Source organism: Mustela lutreola, chromosome 7 (assembly GCF_030435805.1).
Source record: "Mustela lutreola isolate mMusLut2 chromosome 7, mMusLut2.pri, whole genome shotgun sequence".
Taxonomy (NCBI): domain Eukaryota; kingdom Metazoa; phylum Chordata; class Mammalia; order Carnivora; family Mustelidae; genus Mustela; species Mustela lutreola.
Genome location: NC_081296.1, coordinates 29,892,605 through 29,914,334, shown reverse-complemented (window position 1 = coordinate 29,914,334; position 21,730 = coordinate 29,892,605). Strand labels below are relative to the sequence as shown.

The following is a 21,730-nucleotide window of genomic DNA, read 5'->3' as shown; positions in this document are numbered from 1 at the left end:
AAAAAACCCCACACTGATAAGTTACACCAAAAAGCTGATTGCGGGAAAGGAAAAGGAAGAGCTAATATTGCTAAAATTCCATGAGTTAGACTTCACTAAAAAGAAAAAGCATAGCAGAAATAACCAAAACTGGGATGAAAATTAATATTAATTGAAATGAGAATTTAATAAGAGTGATGAAAGAACACTTTGCATAACTTCCTGTCACTGTGTTGGAAAATATGCTTGACTTACGATTTTCTAGGATGAAACAAGTTAAGTAAAAGTTGAAAAAAAAAAAAAAAAAGGAATCACTGTGGAAAAAGGTGAGAAAATTTTCTAGATAGCCTCAGTTCTACTTCAAACCACCAAAATCAAAGGAGAAGCCAGATTATTTAATTGATGTGTTCACTTAACTATTCATTTTAATGCTAAAGATTTTCAACCCATTCTACAGAATTGAATAAAAAACAAAATCCTAGAAATTACTTAATGCAAACAGAGCATCTGAAATCAAAATATGGCAAATATATAGAGGGGTGAGAGGTGGGAAGTTGGGTGAGCCTGGTGGTGGGTATTATGGAGGGCACATATTGCATGGAACACTGAGTGTGGTACATAAACAATGAATTCTGGAACATTGAAAAGAAATTTAAAAAAAAAGAAAAAAATTGCAGATCAACTTCATTTAATAGTATACTTGCAAAAAGTCAAAATCAAATTAAGATACTCATAATTTAGTAATAAATTTAGAGCAACTTTTTGGTACCAAATAGGGTTTTCTCATTTAAGGAATAAAAGAAAATTTCAATAATAGAATTATTTCACAATAATAAAAGTTTGAAGAATAATACAATTTTTTATGCAAAAAGCATTTATTCCATCTACAATCTGGTTCTGATTAAATTTTCTTAGAAATATATATAAAGTGGGAGACTTACCTAACATGATACACAAAAACATTTCAAATTTAAAATTCACCTATTTCATTGATGGTTGAGACCACCTAAATCAAAATAACTTACCTATTGGGACTAGGACTTGATACCACCCCTAGTAGAGTCCTATACAAAAGATAGAACTGCAAACAAATAAATACATTTACAGTTTTCTCATATAAGCTAATATCTCTTCTAGCTTTGAAAACATCTTACTCGCATAGGCATACAGCTCATCAGACAACAATTTGTTTTCCTAGACTCACATCAAGGACTTCATGCTACTCTTTTGCCAACCTTATACTACTGCTTCACAAATTTTGTCCATTCTTAGCCAGTTCTATGTTTGAAAAGCCCATCTTAAATCACATCAGCCCAGACCTCAAAGCCAACTTTTAGAACACTATTAAACATTGTCAAAATGGTGTTTTCCCTTGCTGCAGTAAGTTTGACACACTCAGCTTTTGTTGATTATAGTTTTTTTTTCCTTGGAGTCTTTTGGGGTAATAAACCAGCAACAATGTACTGGTCAAACCTGAGAAACATTCCATTAAAAACTGATTAAATTAAGAATGTGTAATAATTTCGCATGTAAGTGCTCTGAAAGTACCAGTCAGTGAACATTATCAATATAAATAAATCAATATCACTTGGAAGAAAAGAATCAAGGTGATCAGTATTTGTAAAGGTTTTGGTACGTATTTTGAAAAAATCTGAAAAGTCATGAGAAAGAGTAAGGTGAGCACTTACCCCCCAAAGCAAAACTTTCAGATGTAGAAAAAATATCAAGGGAGAATATAAACCCCCCATCACAAAGTGAAAATATTAACAGTAATTAAAATTGTTTAATAAAATGAAAGACATACCTTATTCTTGGGTAGGAAGACTTATATTATTAAAAACCAAATTCTCCCCTAAATTAATTTATTAAAGTTGATGAAATTGCAGTCTAAACTGTAATTTCTTTCAACGAGAAGACACATGAAACAGGAGGCAGAAGAAGAGACACACAGATCCACAGAACAAAAATGGTGCCAGTCACAGATGAGAATACAGCACGTGTGCAAGATGGCATTACAGATAAATGGGCAATTATTGGCAAATAATCGCAAGTAATGGCAAATAACTTGGCAACTTTAAGATTTCAAATCAAAAAAATTTCTCATGATTTAAGAATTTGAATAAAAGAAAGACAAAAGAATAAAAGTTAACATAGGTGAACGGTTTTATGAAATCAGTATAAATCTTTTTCCAAAATGTCATGAAACTCATAAGCCATTAAAGCAAACATGGTTATACTTGGACATATAACAATCATACACATTCTTATAACAAAAATAAAGTTTAAAAGTGCATAAAAAATATCTGTAAAGCTTAACAATCCAAACCCTTTTTCCTCAATAATAAATTAGCTCTTCAAAATTAGAAGATTAAACCTCCACCCCCAAAATTGGACATAAAGAGGAAATTAAAGAATACAAATGGCTAATAAACATATGAAAAAATGATCAAACTCAAAAACAAAAGAAATACAATTTAAGACAATAGTTTGGGCTATCACATTTGCAAAAAGTTTAAATATTTATAAAATCCATTATCTGTGTAGTTGTGGGAAAGCTGGCAATCTCATTCATTGCCATTTGAAGATAAAGTTGTTAACACATTTTAAGGAAATCTTGTAATAATTTTAAATGTGCATAATCCCAGTATTTCAACTGCTAAGTAATTTATTATTATATAAGAGACAAATGCAAAATTATTGATAGGGAGGTTCACTGCACAAAAATTTTGTGCTAACAAATATCTATGGATGAGAAAGTCTTATAACATTTAATTATATTTCATCTACAAAACAGTCATGCAGTCATTCAACAAATGACACAGATGTATATTATTGAAATAGAAAAGGGTATTAAAACTGTAAAATGAAAGGCAATTTGCACAAGAATGTGTACAGTATGGCCCCACTTCCAGAACCCCTCTAAATAGTTTGTGTATATGTGTGTCTGTGTGTGTGCATCTATCCAATTAAAGAATGCACACAACTCTTAAGAGAAGAAAACTCTGGGGGAGAGAACTGGCAGAGAGGAGGGCACATAATTTATATATTAGATATTTAAATATGCTTTGAATTTTTGAAAAAAATTGTGCAGTTTATTTTAATATATCCTATTTAAAATTTTTACCATATGGTAAATGGAAATTATAAATGTATATTTATGGGAGCACTGAGAAATTCCACCATTTTGAGTTTCTTGTATAATAATATTTCCTCTACTGAGGCTCCTGGGATTGAGTCAAGTGGCAGCAAGGGAAACAGTCACCATGCCCAAATTAAAGTCTCATCGATGATATCCCAACATGAGCATTTCTCAGTTAAGCATTTCTTATCTGCAGGAGGTGTCCACTGCAACACAGGAAAGAGAGGAATCGCCAAGCATAAAGAAGAGTGTATCATTGTTTTGGTGCAGTTGGTGGTAGAAGTAATGGCACCCTCAATAACAAATCGACCTCATATTGGTGGTCACCACCTGCAAGGATACAGAGGAAAAAATGGCAAAGGTGAGAGACATTTTCTAAGGAGCACACTGAGGACTATGAAATCCTTATATACTCTACGTCTACATGTGCTATGTAGAATCTACTCAGAGGACAAAAAGAAAGCCACATTTTCAGATGCTGCATTCACCATGTGGCCAGAAAAATTACTTTAAACCTTCCTAAATCAACATCAGTGCTACTTTTTCTTCTTCACCAAGCTAAAAACTAATAGATATCTTCAATTAACTAAGAATTTTATCTCTTTCTCTCTGTATTGGACCTTAAAATTCTAGGTCACTCATTCATTTGATCAATTATTTCAGACAAAACTATTATCCTTCCTTCCAGTCTAATAGATACTGAAAACCACTAAATCTCATGCACACAACCACTTTCTGTTAACAGAATGAATTCAGCCAAGTAGGAGCTTAGATCATTGGATAAGAAAAGCTAAGGAAATCTTTCATATTCACCATAAACACACTAACAGAAATATAGAATATCTATGAAGGTATATAAAAAAATCTGTATCTCTTTTTAAAAATATATTTATTTATTTATTTGAGAAAGAGAGAGAGAGAGAGAAGAGAGGAAAGGAAGAGGGAGAGGAAGAGAGAGTTTTAAGCAAACTCGGCACTGAGTGTGGATCCCGACACAGGGCCCTGAGATAACAATCTGAGTGGAAACAAAGAGTTGGATACTTAACAGACTGCACCACCTGAGAAGCTGTATCTCTTAACTCCGATGCATTGTGGCCCTTGAGTCAATTAGAATATAGCCAAAATCATCAATCTTCAATTAGAATATAGCCAAATCATCAATCTTCAGAAAACTAACATATATTTTCCTACTTAAATATGATTGCTCCTAGAAATCAAGAACTATTCTGAAAAAACATTACCTTCAAAGTGTGGTCCTCAGACCACAGTTTCCTTGTCTGAAGAGTCTTGTTTCAGAGATTTACTGGTATCATTCATACCCAAGAGTTCCCAAGAAGTAATCTGAGGGAGAAAAATGAGAAATACCACTTCTAGTGAAAAAGGTTAATCAGCTGGATACTGGGAAGTTATTCTTTGGTACTCTTTCATATCAATTTCATTTGGGAGCTGTTTCTTACTCTCATACAGCTCTGAAACTACAGCTATTTGCACTATAACTCTATACATTTCAATATCAACATATTTTATCAGAACCTTTCTCTCCTGTGCATTTCCAAGACAGCCTGAATTTCTTGAATCCCACTGAAAATCATGCCTCTTTTCCCCCCATAATTTATCACTTTCTGCTTAGTTGGCCAGGTTATTTACAAAATCACTTAAATAATCTACTTATATATCTATATTCAATAAAAGTTCATTGAGAACCTATTCTATGCCTGGCAATCCATAGGTACTTGTATCACAAAAGTAAACTAAAAATATCAGGTCATTGAAAGGGAGTTGGGGGAAATTGGAAGGGGAGGTGAACCATGAGAGACTATGGACTCTGAAAAAATCTGAGGGGTTTGAAGTGGCGGGTTGGGAGGTTGGGGTACCAGGCGGTGGGTATTATAGAGGGCACGGATTGCATGGAGCACTAGGTGTGGTGAAAAAATAATGAATACTGTTACACTGAAAAAAAAAAATCAGGTCATAAGAAATTAAAAGCCTATTTGATTAGTCAAACATAGAAATAAAGACCTGAGAAGCAACTTAGTAAATGGTCTTATAGAAGTTGATTCTGTTTTAGGAGTGATTGTTGAGGAAGTCCCCTATTTGGTAAGACCTGTCAGGACCCACAGATACAACTCCCAGTTTTTGTGCCCACTATTACCTGGATATTGGATGGGTTTTTAATGATATTTCGTTACAACCAAATGTCATCAAGCTTAAGAAGAGTAAGATCTATCAACTGCTGTCCCTCTTGGGATTTTTTTTTTCCCAGTAATTATGCAGTTCCTGATAATGTAGTCATACCTGCAAGGGCATCCAAAAGGCCACAGGTAGCACTGACTTAAAAATAATTTGTCATCTCACTCTCTGGAAATGGCATATGCATCCATCATTATCTGGCAGGAAAAAAAAAAAGAGGAAAAATAACGAATTAAGAAAAAATATGCAGATATAAATATAAATTTATCTATATACACAAAGAGCTGTGTATGTAATCACATTTTGCAATAAAATATTCACAAATTGTGGGTATCATGTTTTACAGATTTTGAAGGGTGGATATTACTAAGTCTTTATGTGTCATGGGCACAACCTTCAAATTTGTACTGCTCTCCCTTCCCCTGAGATCCAATAGACCCCAAAATTGGCTGGCTAATAATTATTTTAGCAAAGTAAAATATTCTTATCCTATTAAGACTGCATGTTACAAAACATTTTTACTATTATACATAGATCATTAAAAATATGGTTTCTCTATTACTATCTGGTGAAGTCCAAGGGACTTTCCCAACAATTCCAATTACAAAAGAAAATTGTTATTTATCAATGTTTTCAAGACCATCTTCAGAAGAAAATACACACATCAATAACATACAAATATTTGGAAAAATTAGACTAAACTAAATTACTCTTTTATAACAACAGTCAAATATTTGCCACAAAACAAAGTTATTTTCTTAAATCTCAAATTTACTGATTACTCAATGAACTAGAACTATGTCTATCTTAAAGCAATGTCCTAAAATGTCTTTCTGAAGTCATCTGTAGAACATCATATCACAAAGTTAATCAAATATATTTTTTAAAAAATCAAATATATTTAGATTTTCTTCTTTTAACATGTAAACCATTAAAATATCTTAAGTACTAAATTTATGTAGAGGTGTAAAATGTTAACCTTTATATAAAGAAAAACTAAGCAAAAAACCCATAATTGTTACAAAGTGTATTTGTCTTCTGAATATAAACATATTGATACAATACCACTGTCTTCTTTATTTCAGTTCCTGTCTACTGACAAATTTAGAGATATTTATCATTATGTGGTATCTTATAATTCTATTTTCAAATATATTTTCACCAAAATTATCTTAGTAGATTTTTTTTCTTTTTTTTTTTAATTTTTTATAAACATATATTTTTTATATACATATATTTTTATCCCCAGGTCTGTGAATCACCACGTTTACACACTTCACAGCACTCACCAAATCACATACCCTCCCCAATGTCCATAATCCCACCCCCTTCTCCCAAACCCCCTCCCCCCGGCAACCCTCAGTTTGTTTTGTGAGATTAAGAGTCACTTATGGTTTGTCTCCCTCCCAATCCCATCTTGTTTCATTTATTCTTCTTCTACCCACTTAAGCCTCCATGTTGCATCACCACTTCCTCATATCAGGGAGATCATATGATAGTTGTCTTTCTCTGCTTGACTTATTTCGCTAAGCATGATACACTCTAGTTCCATCCATGTTGTAGCAAATGGCAAGATTTCATTTCTTTTGATGGCTGCATAGTATTCCATTGTGTATATATACCACATCTTCTTGATCCATTCATCTGTTGATGGACATCTAGGTTCTTTCCATAGTTTGGCTATTGTGGACATTGCTGCTATAAACATTCGGGTGCACGTGCCCCTTTGGATCACTACGTTTGTATCTTTAGGGTAAATACCCAATAGTGCAATTGCTGGGTCATAGGGCAGTTCTATTTTCAACATTTTGAGGAACCTCCATGCTGTTTTCCAGAGTGGCTGCACCAGCTTGCATTCCCACCAACAGTGTAGGAGGGTTCCCCTTTCTCCGCATCCTCGCCAGCATCTGTCATTTCCTGACTTGTTGATTTTAGCCATTCTGACTGGTGTGAGGTGATATCGCATTGTGGTTTTGATTTGTATTTCCCTGATGCCGAGTGATATGGAGCACTTTTTCATGTGTCTGTTCACCACCTGGATGTCTTCTTTGCAGAAATGTCTATTCATGTCCTCTGCCCATTTCTTTTTTTTTTTTTTTTTAAAGATTTTATGTATTTATTTGTCAGAGAGTGAGCGAGCACGAGCACAGGCAGACAGAGTGGAAGGCAGAGTCAGAGGGAGAAGCAGGCTCCCTGCGGAGCAAGGAGCCCGATGTGGGACTCGAACCCAGGACGCTGGGATCATGACCTAAGCCGAAGGCAGCTGCTTAACCAACTGAGCCACCCAGGCGTCCCCTTCTGCCCATTTCTTGATTGGATTATTTGTTCTTTGGGTGTTGAGTTTGCTAAGTTCTTTATAGATTCTGGACACTAGTCCTTTATCTGATATGTCGTTTGCAAATATCTTTTCCCATTCTGTCAGTTGTCTTTTGATTTTGTTAACTGTTTCCTTTGCTGTGCAAAAGCTTTTGATCTTGATGAAATCCCAGTAGTTCATTTTTTCCCTTGCTTCCCTTGCCTTTTGCGTTGTTCCTAGGAAGATGTTGCTGCGGCAGAGGTCGAAGAGGTTGCTGCCCGTGTTCTCCTCAAGGATTTTGATGGATTCCTTTCATACATTGAGGTCCTTCATCCATTTTGAGTCTATTTTTGTGTGTGGTGTAAGGGAATGGTCCAATTTCATTTTTCTGCATGTGGCTGTCCAATTTTCCCAGCACCATTTATTGAAAAGGCTGTCTTTTTTCCATTGGACATTCTTTCCTGCTTTGTCGAAGATTAGTTGACCATAGAGTTGAGGGTCTATTTCTGGGCTCTCTATTCTGTTCCATTGATCTATGTGTCTGTTTTTGTGCCAGTACCATGCTGTCTTGATGATGACAGCTTTGTAATAGAGCCTGAAGTCCGGAATTGTGATGCCACCAACGTTGGCTTTCTTTTTCAATATCCCTTTGGCTATTCGAGGTCTTTTCTGGTTCCATATAAATTTTAGCATTATTTGTTCCATTTCTTTGAAAAAGATGGATGGTACTTTGATAGGAATTGCATTAAATGTGTAGATTGCTTTAGGTAGCATAGACATTTTCACAATATTTATTCTTCCAATCCAGGAGCATGGAACATTTTTCCATTTCTTTGTGTCTTCCTCAATTTCTTCCATGAGTACTTTATAGTTTTCTGAGTATAGATTCTGTGTCTCTTTGGTTAGGTTTATTCCTAGGTATCTTATGGTTTTGGATGCAATTGTAAATGGGATTGACTCCTTAATATCTCTTTCTTCTGTCTTGCTGTTGGTGTAGAGAAATGCAACTGATTTCTGTGCATTGATTTTTATATCCTGACACTTTACTGAATTCCTGTATAAGTTCTAGCAGTTTTGGAGTGGAGTCTTTTGGGTTTTCCACATATAGTATCATATCATCTGCGAAGAGTGATAATTTGACTTCTTCTTTGCCGATTTGGATGCCTTTAATTTCCTTTTGTTGTCTGATTGCTGAGGCTAGGACCTCTAGTACGATGTTGAATAGCAGTGGTGATAATGGACATCCCTGCCGTGTTCCTGACCTTAGCGGAAAAGCTTTCAGTTTTTCTCCATTGAGAATGATATTTGCGGTGGGTTTTTCATAGATGGCTTTGATGATATTGAGGTATGTGCCCTCTATCCTACACTTTGAAGAGTTTTGATCAGGAAGGGATGTTGTACTTTGTCAAATGCTTTTTCAGCATCTATTGAGAGTATTATCTTAGTAGATTTTAACAACAGATATTTTAAAGAGTTATTTTTATAAGATCCATATATTTAATAATGTATTGGCATATATGCGAGTAGTTCTAGATAATTTATTTCCAACAGAAGTTTGGCTCCTGATGAACAAAAGTTTATAAATCTCAGGGGCCAAAATAATAGGATAACATTGTGCATATATAATTCTCTGGTCTCAGAGTAAATTTGATTCTGAAAATTGCTATTAGCAAATAAATAGATGTGGACCTTGGGGTTTTCTCAAAGTCCCAATGAAAGACAAAAGCCTTTCCTTTCAAAGGAACCACACAGATAAAGTTCTTCAGAAAATATTTAAGATCTAAATTAGAATAATATATCCTGGAAGAAAAAGATATTAAATGAATCTAAATGGGAAAAGAACCACTGTCACTGAAAAAACTGCTACTACTGAGGAAATCTTGACCAACTGTAGCAACTGCTCTAGCTTCCATCACATCTGATTCTTACAGTTAGATGGCAGAAATAGATTTTCTTTAGACTTGTATGATAGTGTTTATCAACATTTAAAAAAATTATTATCACCTTCATGGATATCTTTTTTAGACATCTCCCCCTAGTTTTCTTAACCTTAAACTTTAATACCATAGATACGTTTTATATCACTCATGTATGGTGGCTGTCTAGAGGGCCATGATACACTTAATATTTAAGATTTCTTTTCCTCCCAAGAACTAGTTTTCACCTCAGAAATATGACATCAACTCTTTTGAGAGCCAAGGTGTACAGTAAATTGAGGAAAATAACTAAACAGGTTGGGAGTGCATACAGTCTTCCAGCTTGTCATGAAATGTGTTTACAGTAGTTTTTTATTCTTTTCTAATGCTTGTACCCAACAGGACACACTATTGAGGGCTCAGGGATGTTCTCTCAATCACATACCTTACTTTGTCCAATGTCATCTTCTTGCCTGAAAAGAACTATGCTTTTATGCTTTGGTCTAAACACAAAAATGCCCCAAATCCTAGAATCCATAGGAATGGAAAATATGGAGGACTCACAATATCATTAATGTATGCATCTAAAGTTGAGATTATGAAAGGTCTCCTAAAATTGATTAAGTTATTGACTAATTAAAACAGACATTGGCTAGAAACATAGATAAATATGAATGGGTTATACGATAGTGTCAAGGGACCTTCTGGAAGTTTCACAGAGATAAGCACTGATATTGATTGGAATCTAATCAGTGGCACATTGTTGAGTCTTAAGTGAAACTATACCTTGGATTCCTCCATATCCATCTCCCCTCAAGAAAACACAAGGTAAATAATATTTCTTTTTTTAATTTATTTTTTATTTTTAGCATAACAGTATTCATCATTTTTGCACCACACCCAGTGCTCCATGCAATCCGTGCCCTCTATAATACCCACCACCTGGTACCCCGACCTCCCAGCCCCCGCCCCTTCAAAACCCTCAGATTGTTTTTCAGAATCCATAGTCTCTCATGGTTCATCTCCCCTTCCAATTTCCCCCAACTCTCTTCAATAACATGGAGGACATGGGGAGATAGAGAGGTAAATAATATTTCTGATGGAATCTAGAGGTCATTAGCAATGCCCCTCTTTCATTCCTAACTTTTTTGGTTTCTTGTTCAGTCTAATTAAAGTCTTTTTAGATTTTAGAGTTTCATTAACCTTTGAAGAAATGTAACTTTTGGTCTCATGGGTTTTCTTTACAGTTTTTTGGAGGTTTTATTTGTATTTCATTGACTTTGTTCAAATATTTATTTACTTCTACATACTTGATTTTCTAGTTGAGTCTTTTTCTTGTATCTTAAGATAGGAGTTTAGATTATTTATTTGATATATTTACTCTTTTCTCATAGTCATTTAAAACTATAAATCTTGGGTAATGGGCAAGATGGTGGAGAATTAGGAGATCTTGTTTCAACTGGTCCCCTAAAGTGAGCTGAATGTCTACCAGAACACTCTGAACACCCACAAAATCAGCCTGAGATATAAGATTATACACTTCTGGATCTCTTTGGGGACAGAAGACATCAATGGAGAGGTAAACCACAGTGGAAATGCTTGGACTGATGTGGGAGGATAATCAGAAGGGGAGCGAGCCACCAGAAGTGACCCATTGGAAAGAAATACCCAATAAAAAGGTGCCCTGTGGGACGCCTGGGTGGCTCAGTTGGTTAAGCAGCTGCCTTCGGCTCAGGTCATGATCCCAGCATTCTGGGATTGAGTCCCACATCGGGCTCCTTGCTCAGCAGGGAGTCTGCTTCTCCCTCTGCCTCTGCCTGCCATTCTGTCTGCCTGTGCTCTTTCTCTCCCACCCCCCTGATAAATAAATAAAATCTTTTTTTTTTTTTAAATAAGTGCCCTGTGATTGGGGACCATCATTAACTTGGAGTCTGGTTAAAAGCACTCAAAAAGAGCAAAACATCTTAAGGGGCAACTGGTGGAATCAGGCAGTCATGGGCACAGGCCAAAGCCCACATTCCCAGGACAGTCACCGCTGGTGACTACCCAGGCCGGAGAGTCCAGCGGGGTCAAGCGGGGCCTCCGGTCCATGGTCCCTGAGCCCATGGCTTTCTGCTGCTTGCGCCACAATTCAGGCTGAACACACTCCCGCTCGTACCTGAGAGAACCAGATGTGGGTGCCAGCCAGTGTTCTCTAGGACTGCAGACTTCCACAACCAGCCACAGGGTCCAGAAGCTCCCAGCCCATGCCTGAGAGAAGCCAGTGTAACCTCAGGTCAGAATCCCTCAGCAGGCAGCCCTCCATGACCTGCATGACCAGTGGGTCTGAGCACACCTGGTATGGCCCTAGACTCCAGACAGCAGTCCTGGCAAAGGCAGCCACCTAGACAGCTCCCTAGACCAATATCTCTCACAGTTTTAGTGGAATGGGGGTGCGGAATAAAGAAGGGGCCTCAGGTGACCACTGGGATGGTGACTTGGGGTACACACAGCCTATGGGTGGTTGCACTTTTCAGTGGTTTAGAGAGAGGAAGTCTGTGTGTGTGCTGTGGACCACCCAGAGGGGAACAGTCTGAGGCTTTTCTCTGAGGCAGAGGTCTGGGTGCATACAGATACTTTCTTTGCTCTGACCCTCCAAAAATCCACAAAAACCACCAAAGAACAAAAACCTCCAGGGAACAAAAGCCTGAAAAACTGGTTTCCACAGAGCCCAACCCCTTGATAACCTGCAGGGCAATTCAACCCAAGCAAGACTGACAGGAGAACAATGCAGCAGCACTCCCCCACCCAGAGAAGCCAAAACACAACAGGGTCCCCATAAAACTGTAAAACCCTAACACCAGGGGAAAACAATATATTAAGCTCACGGTATTCCCCTAAAACAGTCAACAAAACAAAGAGGCAACCCAAGGAATGGGAGAAGATATTTGCAAATGACAGTATAGAAAAAAGTCTGATATCCAGGATCTATAAAGAACTTCTCAAACTCAACACACACAAAACAGAAAATCATAAAAAATGGGCGGAAGATATGAACAGATACTTCTCCAATGAAGACATACAAATGGCTAACAGACACATGCAAAAAATGTTCATCATCACTAGCCATCAGGGAGATTCAAATTAAAACCACAATGAGATACCACCTTACACCAGTTAGAATGGCCAAAATTAACAAGACAGATAACAACATGTGTTGGAGAGGATGTGGAGGAAGGGGAACCCTCTTCCACTGTTGGTGGGAATGCAAGTTGGTGCAGCCACTTTGGAGAACAGTGTGGAGATTCCTCAAGAAATTAAAAATAGAGCTTCCCTATGACCCTGCAATTGCACTCCTGGGTATTTACCCCAAAGATACAGATGTGAAAAGAAGGGCCATCTGTATCCCAATATTTATAGCAGCAATGGCCATGGTAGCCGAACTGTGGAAAGAACCAAGATGCCCTTCAACGGACGAATGGATAAGGAAGATGTGGTCCATGTACACTATGGAGTATTATGCCTCCATCAGAAAGGATGAATGCTCAACTTTTGTGGAAGAGATTATGTTGAGTGAAATAAGTCAAGCAGAGAGAGTCAATTATCATATGGTTTCACTTATTTGTGGAGCATAACAAATAGCATGGAGGACATGGGGAGATGGAGAGGAGAAGGGAGTTGGGGGAAATTGGAAGGGAAGGTGAACCATGAGACACTATGGATTCTGAAAAACAATCTGAGTGTTTTGAAGGGGCAGGGCGTGGGAGGTCGGGGTACCAGGTGGTGGGTATTATAGAGGGCACGGATTGCATGGAGCACTGGGTGTGGTGCAAAAACAATGAATACTCTTACACTGAAAAAATAAATTTTTAAAAACCTGCATATTTCATAGATAATTTTTAAAAAATTTGTACTCATGATTCTTGTTCTTTTAATTTTTTTAAATCTACTTACCATTACAACTAGAGGTTTAATGCAACATATTCCATAATAACTTTAAAAAAAATCTTATTTATTTATTTGACAGATATTACAAGTCGGCAGAGAGGCAGGCAGAGAGAGAGGGGAAGCAAGTTCCCTGCTGAGCAGAGACCCTGATGTGGACTTGATTACAGGACCCCAAAGGCAAAGGCCTAATCCACTGAGACACCCAGGTCAACCCATAATAACTTTTGTTGTTGTTGTTTATTTATTTATTTTTTTATTTATTTTCGGCATAACAGTATTCATTATTTTTCACCACATCCAGTGCTCCATGCAATCCGTGCCGTCTATAATACATCACCTGGTACCCCAACTGATGAGGGAGCAGGAGGCTGGATGAGGACAAAGCAAATGCTGGCGCCTTGCAACCCCTCTTCACCCGCTCCCCTCCATATGTGTAGCATTCCTCAGGCACCCCTGATCGCCATAAAATGATAAATAGTTAACTTGCAGGGATCGCAATCCTGCAGAACAGGAATCTCCCTTGCTCTACAAGATGTCCTAGAGACCTAAACAGGGAGGTTACCTTATCAATAGCACAAATTTCCAGAGGCAAATAACTCTTGGTTCCTAAAGCCCTAATGTCCCCCTCCCACCATAAACTGGAGGAGACTGGGGTAGAAGGGAATGTAAATGATAGCCGGATCATAATGCCACACCAAGAATCTCCCAATTATCTTGATGTTAATAATGCCTGACCTAAAGACGACATTGATCAGGCCATAAGGGCAAAGACTCCCCCCGCCCCCGGCACCTTGTAGGCCCTCCCTAACATGTGAGAACTCTGTTGAAACCTCCCATCCCTTCACCACCTCCCCCCAACTGTGGGGTATATAACATGCCCACCTTCACAACCCGGGGCAGCAGCTCTTCCTGCCCATGGGTCCTGTCCCCGTGCTTTAATAAACCACCATTTTGCACCAACGACATCTTAAGAATTCTTTCTTTAGTCATCGGCTCCGAACCTCCTCACCCCACCGAACCTGACTTAGGTTCTGGGACTTCATCACAACCTCCCACCCTCCACCCCTTCAAAACCCTCAGATTGTTTTTCAGAGCTCAGTCTCTCATGGTTCACCTCCCCTTCCAATTTCCCCCAACTCCCTTCTCCTCTCTAACTCCCCATGTCCTCCATGCTATTTGTTATGCTCCACAAATAAGTGAAGTCATATGATGACTGACTTTTTAATTTGAACTTTTTTCATACATAAACCTGTGTTTCTGTTTCTTTTTCTTTTCTTTTTTTAAATATACATATAGATATAAGCTTAAGGTAATCTTTTTTTCCCTATTCAATACTGCCCTTATATATAAACCAGTTTTATTTCCCTGTATCTCTGATTATTGAATCCTTTAACAAAGATATCAAGATACACCCAGAAAAAACCAAAATAATGTTCCTCACCCATATCAAGGATTTATAACCATCCTCCTATCTTCTTCTTCTGTTAGTGTTTCTGTGTATTTGTTTTGTTCTGGGATCATATAAATCATATTCTTGGGATTCATTTTGGCTGGGCTCTTCTTTTTTTCCCTGTCCTTTATTTTGTCGGTCCTTTTGTTTGTTAGTTTTTATTTATATACCTTATAAATCTTACTTTTCGGGCTCATTTTGGCTGGGTTTTATTTTTTTGTTGTTGTGGTTCTCTTTCTCTCTCTTTTTTTCTTTCTTCTTTCTTTTTGGTGGTGACCTCTGATTGCTCCAAAATGTTCCAGGGTGCACCTTGCCTGGATCACAGTTGTTACATTCAGCTATACATCCTCTCATCCACCTCTCACCAAAATGACTAGAAGGAGGAACACCCAACAGAGGAAAAATTCAGAGACTGTGCCCTCTCCATCAGAACTATTGGATATTGATATAAACAGTATGTTGGAAAGGGAAAACAGGGTAACAGTTATCCAGGCAATGGCTAGGTTGGAGAAAACCATTAGTGACAACATAGAACCTCTAAGGGAAGAAGTGAAAGCTGCCTGGGGAGAACTTAAAAATGCTATCAATGAGATCCAATCTAATCTAAATACTCTAACAGCTAGGGTAACTGAGGCAGAATATAGCATTAGTGGTCTAGGGAACAAAGTGATAGAGAAAAAGGATCAGGAGGAGGCATGTAAGAAACAGCTTAGAAAACATGAAAATCGAATTAAGGAAATAAATGATGCCATGAAATGTTCCAATGTCAGAATTATTGGGATCCCTGAGGGAGTGGAGAGAGAGAGAGAAGACTAGAAGATAAAGTTGAAAAAATTCTGGATAAAAATTTTCCCCAATCTGGGGAATGGAACCAATGCTCATGTCCTAAAGGCAGCGTGGTATTGGCACAAAAACACATGAACCAGTTAAAGAGAGTAGCGGGTCCAGAAATGGACCCACAACTCTATGGCCAAATAATGTTCAACAAAGCAGGGGAAAATATCCAGTGAAAGAAACAAAGTCTCTTCAAGAAATGGTGCTGGGAAAATTGAACAGCTATGTACAGAAGAGGGAAACTTGACCATTCTCTTATAACATACACAAAAATAAAACAAGAGAGACTGTGGAGTCTGAGAAACAAACTGGGGTTTTGGAAAGGAGTAGGTGAACCTGGTAGTGGGAATTAAGGAGGGCACATATTGCATGGAACAGTGGGTGTGGTGCATAAACAATGAATCTTGGAACACTGAAAAAATAAAGTTAAATTTAAAAAACAGATTTATCATTATATATCATTATATCATTATATAATATATGTTTTCGTTTCTAATAATATTTTAACTTAAGGCCTGTTTTCTATATCAGAATAGAAACTCCAGTTCTCTTCTGGATATCCCTTGCATAATATAGCTTTACCCACCATTAACTTTCAAACAATTTGTGTATTTTATTCTAAATTGTCTTTTTCAAAAATAATGTATAGTTGCTTAATTTTTAAATTAATTTCTTTTCAGCATAACAGAATTCATTGTTTATGCACCACACCCAGTGCTCCATGTCTTATGTGCCCTCCATTATACCCACCACCTGGCTCCCCCAACCTCCCATCCCCAGCCCCTTCAAAACCCTCAGATTGTTTTTCAGAGTCCATAGTCTGTCATGGTTCATCCCCCCTTCCAATTTCACTCAACTCCCTTCTTCTCTCCATCTCCCCTTGTCCTCCATGCTATTTGTTATGCTCCACAAATAAATGAGACCATATGATAATTGACTCTCTCTGCTTGACTTATTTCACTCAGCATAATCTCTTCCAGTCCCATCCATGTTGCTACAAAAGTTGGGTATTCATCCTTTCTGATGGAGGCATAATACTCCATAGTGTATATGGACCACATCCTCCTTATCCATTCGTCCGTTGAAGGGCATCTTGGTTCTTTCCACAGTTTGGCAACCATGGCCATTGCTGCTATAAACATTGGGGTACATATGGCCCTTCTTTTCACGACACCTGTATCTTTTGGGTAAATACCCAGGAGTGCAATTGCAGGGTCATAGGGAAGCTCTATTTTTAATTACTTGCAGAATCTTCACATTGTTCTCCAAAGTGGCTGCACCAACTTGCATTCCCACCAACAGTGTAAGAGGGTTCCCCTTTCTCCACATCCCCTCCAACACATGTTGTTATCTGTCTTGTTAATTTTGGCCATTCTAACTGGTATAAGGTGATATCTCATTGTGGTTTTAATTCGAATCTCCCTGATGGCTAGTGATTTTTTACATGTGTCTGTTAGCCATTTGTATGTCTTCATTGGAGAAGTGTCTGTTCACATCTTCTGCCCATTTTTTGACATTATTATCTGTTTTTTGTGTGTTGAGTTTGAGAAGTTCTTTATAGATCCTGGATATCAGACTTTTGTCTGTCCTGTCATTTACAAATATCTTCTCCCATTCTTTGGGTTGCCTCTTTGTTTTGTTGACTGTTTCCTTTGCTGTGCAGAAGCACTTGATCTTGATGAAGTCCCAAAAGTTCATTTTCGCTTTTGTTTCCTTTGCTTTTGGAGACATATCTTGAAAGAAGTTGCTGTGGCTGATATCAAAAAGGTTACTGCCTATGTTCTCCTCTAGGATTCTGATGGATTCCTGTCTCATATTGGGGTCTTTTATCCATTTTTAGTTAATCTTTGTGTACGGTGTAAGAGAATGTTCGAGTTTCATTCTTCTACATACAGCTCTCCAATTTTCCCAGCACCAATTATTGTAGAGACTGTCTTTTTTCCACTGTATATTTCTTTCTGCTTTGTCAAAGATTATTTGCCCATAGAGTTGAGGGTCCATATCTGGGCTCTCTACTCTGTTCCACTAGTCTATGTGTCTGTTTTTATGCCAGTACCATGCTGTTAGATCACAGCTTTGTAGTAAAGCTTGAAATCAGGCAACGTGATGCCCCTAGTTTTGTTTTTCTTTTTCACCGTTTCCTTAGCAATTCACAGTCTCTTCTGATTCCATATAAATTTTGGATTGTTTGCTCCAGCTCTTTGAAAAATGCTGGTGGAATTTTGATCGGAATGGCAATGAAATTATAGATTGCTCTAGTGAGTTTAGGCATTATTACAATGTTTATTTTTCTGATCTATAAGCATGGAATGTTCTTCCATTTTTTGTGTCTTCTTCAGTTTCATTCATGAGTGTTCTGTAGTTCCTCGAGTACAGATCCTTTACCTCTTTGTGTAGGTTTATTCCCAGGTATCTTATTACTATAGATTCCATTTATCTATAGTAAATGGAATCAATTCTCTAATTTCCCTTTCTATATTTTCATTGTTAAATGTATAAGAAAGCCACTGATTTCTGTACATTGACTTTGTATCCTGCCACGTTACTGAATTGCTGTATGAGTTCTAGGAGTTTGTGGGTGGAGTCTTTTGGGTTTTCCATATAAAGTATCATGCCATCTGTGAAGAGAGAGAGTTTGACTTCTTCATTGCCGATTTGGATACTTATTTCTCTTTGTTGTCTGGTTGCTATTGCTAGGACTTCTCATATTATGTTGAACAAGAGTGGTGAGAGTTGGCTTCCTTGTCATGTTCCCGATCTCAACGGGAAGACTGTGAGTATAGCTGTTTAATTATTGATGGATCTCCCACTTTCTGTCTTTTAAACTTAATAGTCATATGGTTGGATTTATGTTCCCCCTTCTTCTTTCTTCTATATATCTTGCATCATTTTGGCCCCTCTATTCATTCTTAGCTGCTTTCTTTTTTTATTAAATGGGTACTTTGCTATTGTACTATTTAAATCATTTAGGGATCATTTTGTAATTATATATATTTAAGTAGGCTCCACGCCCAGAATGGAGCCCAATGTGGGGCTTGAACTCATGACCCTGAGATCAAAAGCTGAGCTGAAATCAAGAGTTGGATGACCAACTGACTGAGCCAACCAGACACCCTCCCTGTAGTAATTTTGTGTTATTACTTGGTATTTATCCTGTGCCTTTATTTTCCTGATATCTATTTTACCCAATAAAATAGATCTTAAGTTACCGCTATCTATTTCAAGTCAACACTAACTCTGTTATGTGGTCTTTATATGTCTTGAACTCAGTTTCAGAGAAATGTTTTTGCCATTCAGGTTTTCCAACAAATTATTGATGTCGTCATTGACCCAGGCATGTTTGTAAGTGGCTGACCATCTGAGATAAGTGACAGACACTAAACGTTAAGGATTTCGTGATCATTGGACACTAGGATCACATCTTGAAGTCAGGGAGAATAGCAAATACAATCAATGGCTAGCCAATGTAAGCATAAGCTTACTGCAATTTGGAGCATTATAATTCCCTGGAAAAATATCAGTATTCTTGGAACAAAATGCATACCTACTGTTTAATTTTCATATATTTGTTTCACTTACTAGAGAAAAGTAAATCTATAATCTTTTTGGATTTTGACCATCTAACAGTCCCCAAAAGACCAATGAACACTGAGAAGTTTCCATCAGCACAGACAAATGTGTAAATGGCTCACATGTAGACAGAACTATTTCTCAAATTTTCAGTGTTCATGTGATAATTCCCCAGGTCTCTTTACTACAAGTATATTTAGGCTGCCATCTATGCACTCAAATAGATAGCTTCACCCATGAATTGGATATGTATAGATCACAGTATAATTTAATCCCTCTAATGCATATAAATGGCTTAGCCTTCCTTTTTTTTCATTTACAAATATTTAAATTCTATTGGGTTAACATGTAGTTTCATATCAGTTTCAGGAATAGAATTTAGTGATTCATCACTTACAAATAACACCCAGTTCTAAATATAACAAATGTCTCCCTTAATACCCATTGTCCATTTTGCCCATCCCCCAGATACCTCCCCTCCATCAGCCCTCAGCTTCTTCTGTATGATAAGTAGTATCTTGAGATCTTGATGTGCAGGGAATATGGTGGAAGAATGGGGGACCCTCGTTTCATCTGGTCCCTTGAATTCAGCAAGATATCTATCCAATTATTCTGACCACCTGTGAATTCAACCTGAGATCTAAGAAAAGAATTTATGTAATTCTACAAATAGAAAAGCAACCACTTTTGCAAGGTAGGAGGTGTGGATAAGTGAGTTGGAGGGGATATATTGGAATATAAATCACCATGGGGTGTGAGCCTGCATAAACTCGCTACCAGAAAGAGGTATAGCAGTGGTGTGCAAAATCAGAACTTTTAGAAGTCTGCACCTGTTAGGGACATCCATACCAGAAATGTGTTCACATGGTGATGTGGGGCAGAATCCTAGGTGGACCAGTGTGGACTTAGGTCCCTGGGGTCACAGAAATAACAGAGGTGTCTGAGTGTGGCAGAATTTCCAGTCATTGGAATGAGGAAGCCAGCTATGTTCACTAATCCCAGGAGTGGGCTCTCGAATCAGTGTTGTCACACCATGAACCATGGCACAGTTGTGCAGCTGCTATCTGAGAAGGGACCCAACAAGAGGAGGACATCAGTAAGACCTTCCTCATTCCCCTGGGAAGATAAATGGGGGTGTGCACTATAGAACTCTGCACACTTTGGGGCACATAAAAGTAACTAACTGCTCTTGCCAGAGGGTAAAGTGAAGAGTGCAAGCCATGATCTTCTAGTTTCAGGGCTGGAAATCAGGGTGCCACCATTTTTATTTTATTTATTATTTTCTTTATTCTCTCAAGTGGCAAGAAAAGCCTCCAGGGAACAAAAGCCACATAGAGCAACCCAGTTCAGATTAAACTGAGCCTGGCCAATTAACAAGGGGTTCTGCAATTCCACCCAGGAGAAGACACCTGAGGATCAATGGAACAGGCTCCTCCCACAAAAGACCAGCAGGAACATTAGGCTAATGCCAAGTTTATAGATCACAGAGAACTGAAAAACTCCTACACTGGGTGAAGCAGTATATAGAATTTGAGGGTTTTTTCTCATGATTCCTTAGTCTTTCAGTTTAAAATTTTCTTCTTCTCTTTTTATTTTTTATTTTACTTTCAACTAGTTTTTTTAAACTTATCAAATCTTTTTTAAATTACTTTTTTAATTTTTATTTTTACATTTACCATTTAAAGATATATTCTTCATTTTGGCTTCCTTTCACTGTACATGTTTTTTTCTTCTGTATTTACATATCTGAGTTTAATTACAATTTTGGGACCTAGTGTCTTCTAACACACAGACTAGAATACATCCAGGACCAAGTGTTTTTATCCACCTATTAGATAGGTCTTTTTCCTTTTTCCTTTTCTTTTCTGGTTTCTAATCTCTTTTTCCTTTTTTCTTTTCTTTTCTGGTTTCTAATCTCTTCAGATTTGTCTAGTGTACATTTCTCTGGAATCAAAGGAAAGAACCAGAGGTAATACTATCTGTCATAGATTTAATCGTAGATATAAGTAAGATATCAGACCTAGAATTCAGAATGATTACAAAGATACTAGATAGATTTTTTAAAAAGCATAAAAAACACTATAGAACCCCTTAGTGCAGAAATAAAAGAACTAAGATCTAATCAGTCAAAAAATTTCTTTAACTGAGATGCAGTCTAAATGGACACTCTAATGGCTAGGGTAAATGAGACAGAAAAGAGTCAATGGCACAGAAGACAAATGACAGAAAGTAAGGAGGCTGAGAAAAAGAGATAAACAACTACTGGATCATGAATGGAGGCTTCAAGAAATGAGCAACACCATGAAGTGAAACAATATTAGAATAATTGGGGTCCCAGGGGAAGAGGAAAGAGAAAGGGAGAGAGGTATATGTGAGCAAATAATAGCTGAGAAGTTGCCTAATCCGGGGAAGGAAACAAACATTCGTGT

General features: G+C 37.5%; 1 long non-coding RNA gene across 4 annotated transcripts in view; it reads right to left on the bottom strand.

Moving 5' to 3' along the window:
- Positions 1–2,124: 2,124 nt before the first annotated feature.
- The window catches only part of LOC131835724 (uncharacterized), a 66,154-nt gene continuing 46,548 nt past the window's right edge, over positions 2,125–21,730 (bottom strand). For all 4 annotated transcript variants that reach the window (XR_009355351.1, XR_009355349.1, XR_009355350.1 and 1 more), the window contains 3 exons: positions 5,414–5,505; positions 4,360–4,459; positions 2,125–3,448 (listed from right to left, as the gene is read on the bottom strand). This is a non-coding gene — a long non-coding RNA (uncharacterized LOC131835724). The remainder of the gene's footprint in view (positions 3,449–4,359; positions 4,460–5,413; positions 5,506–21,730) is intronic.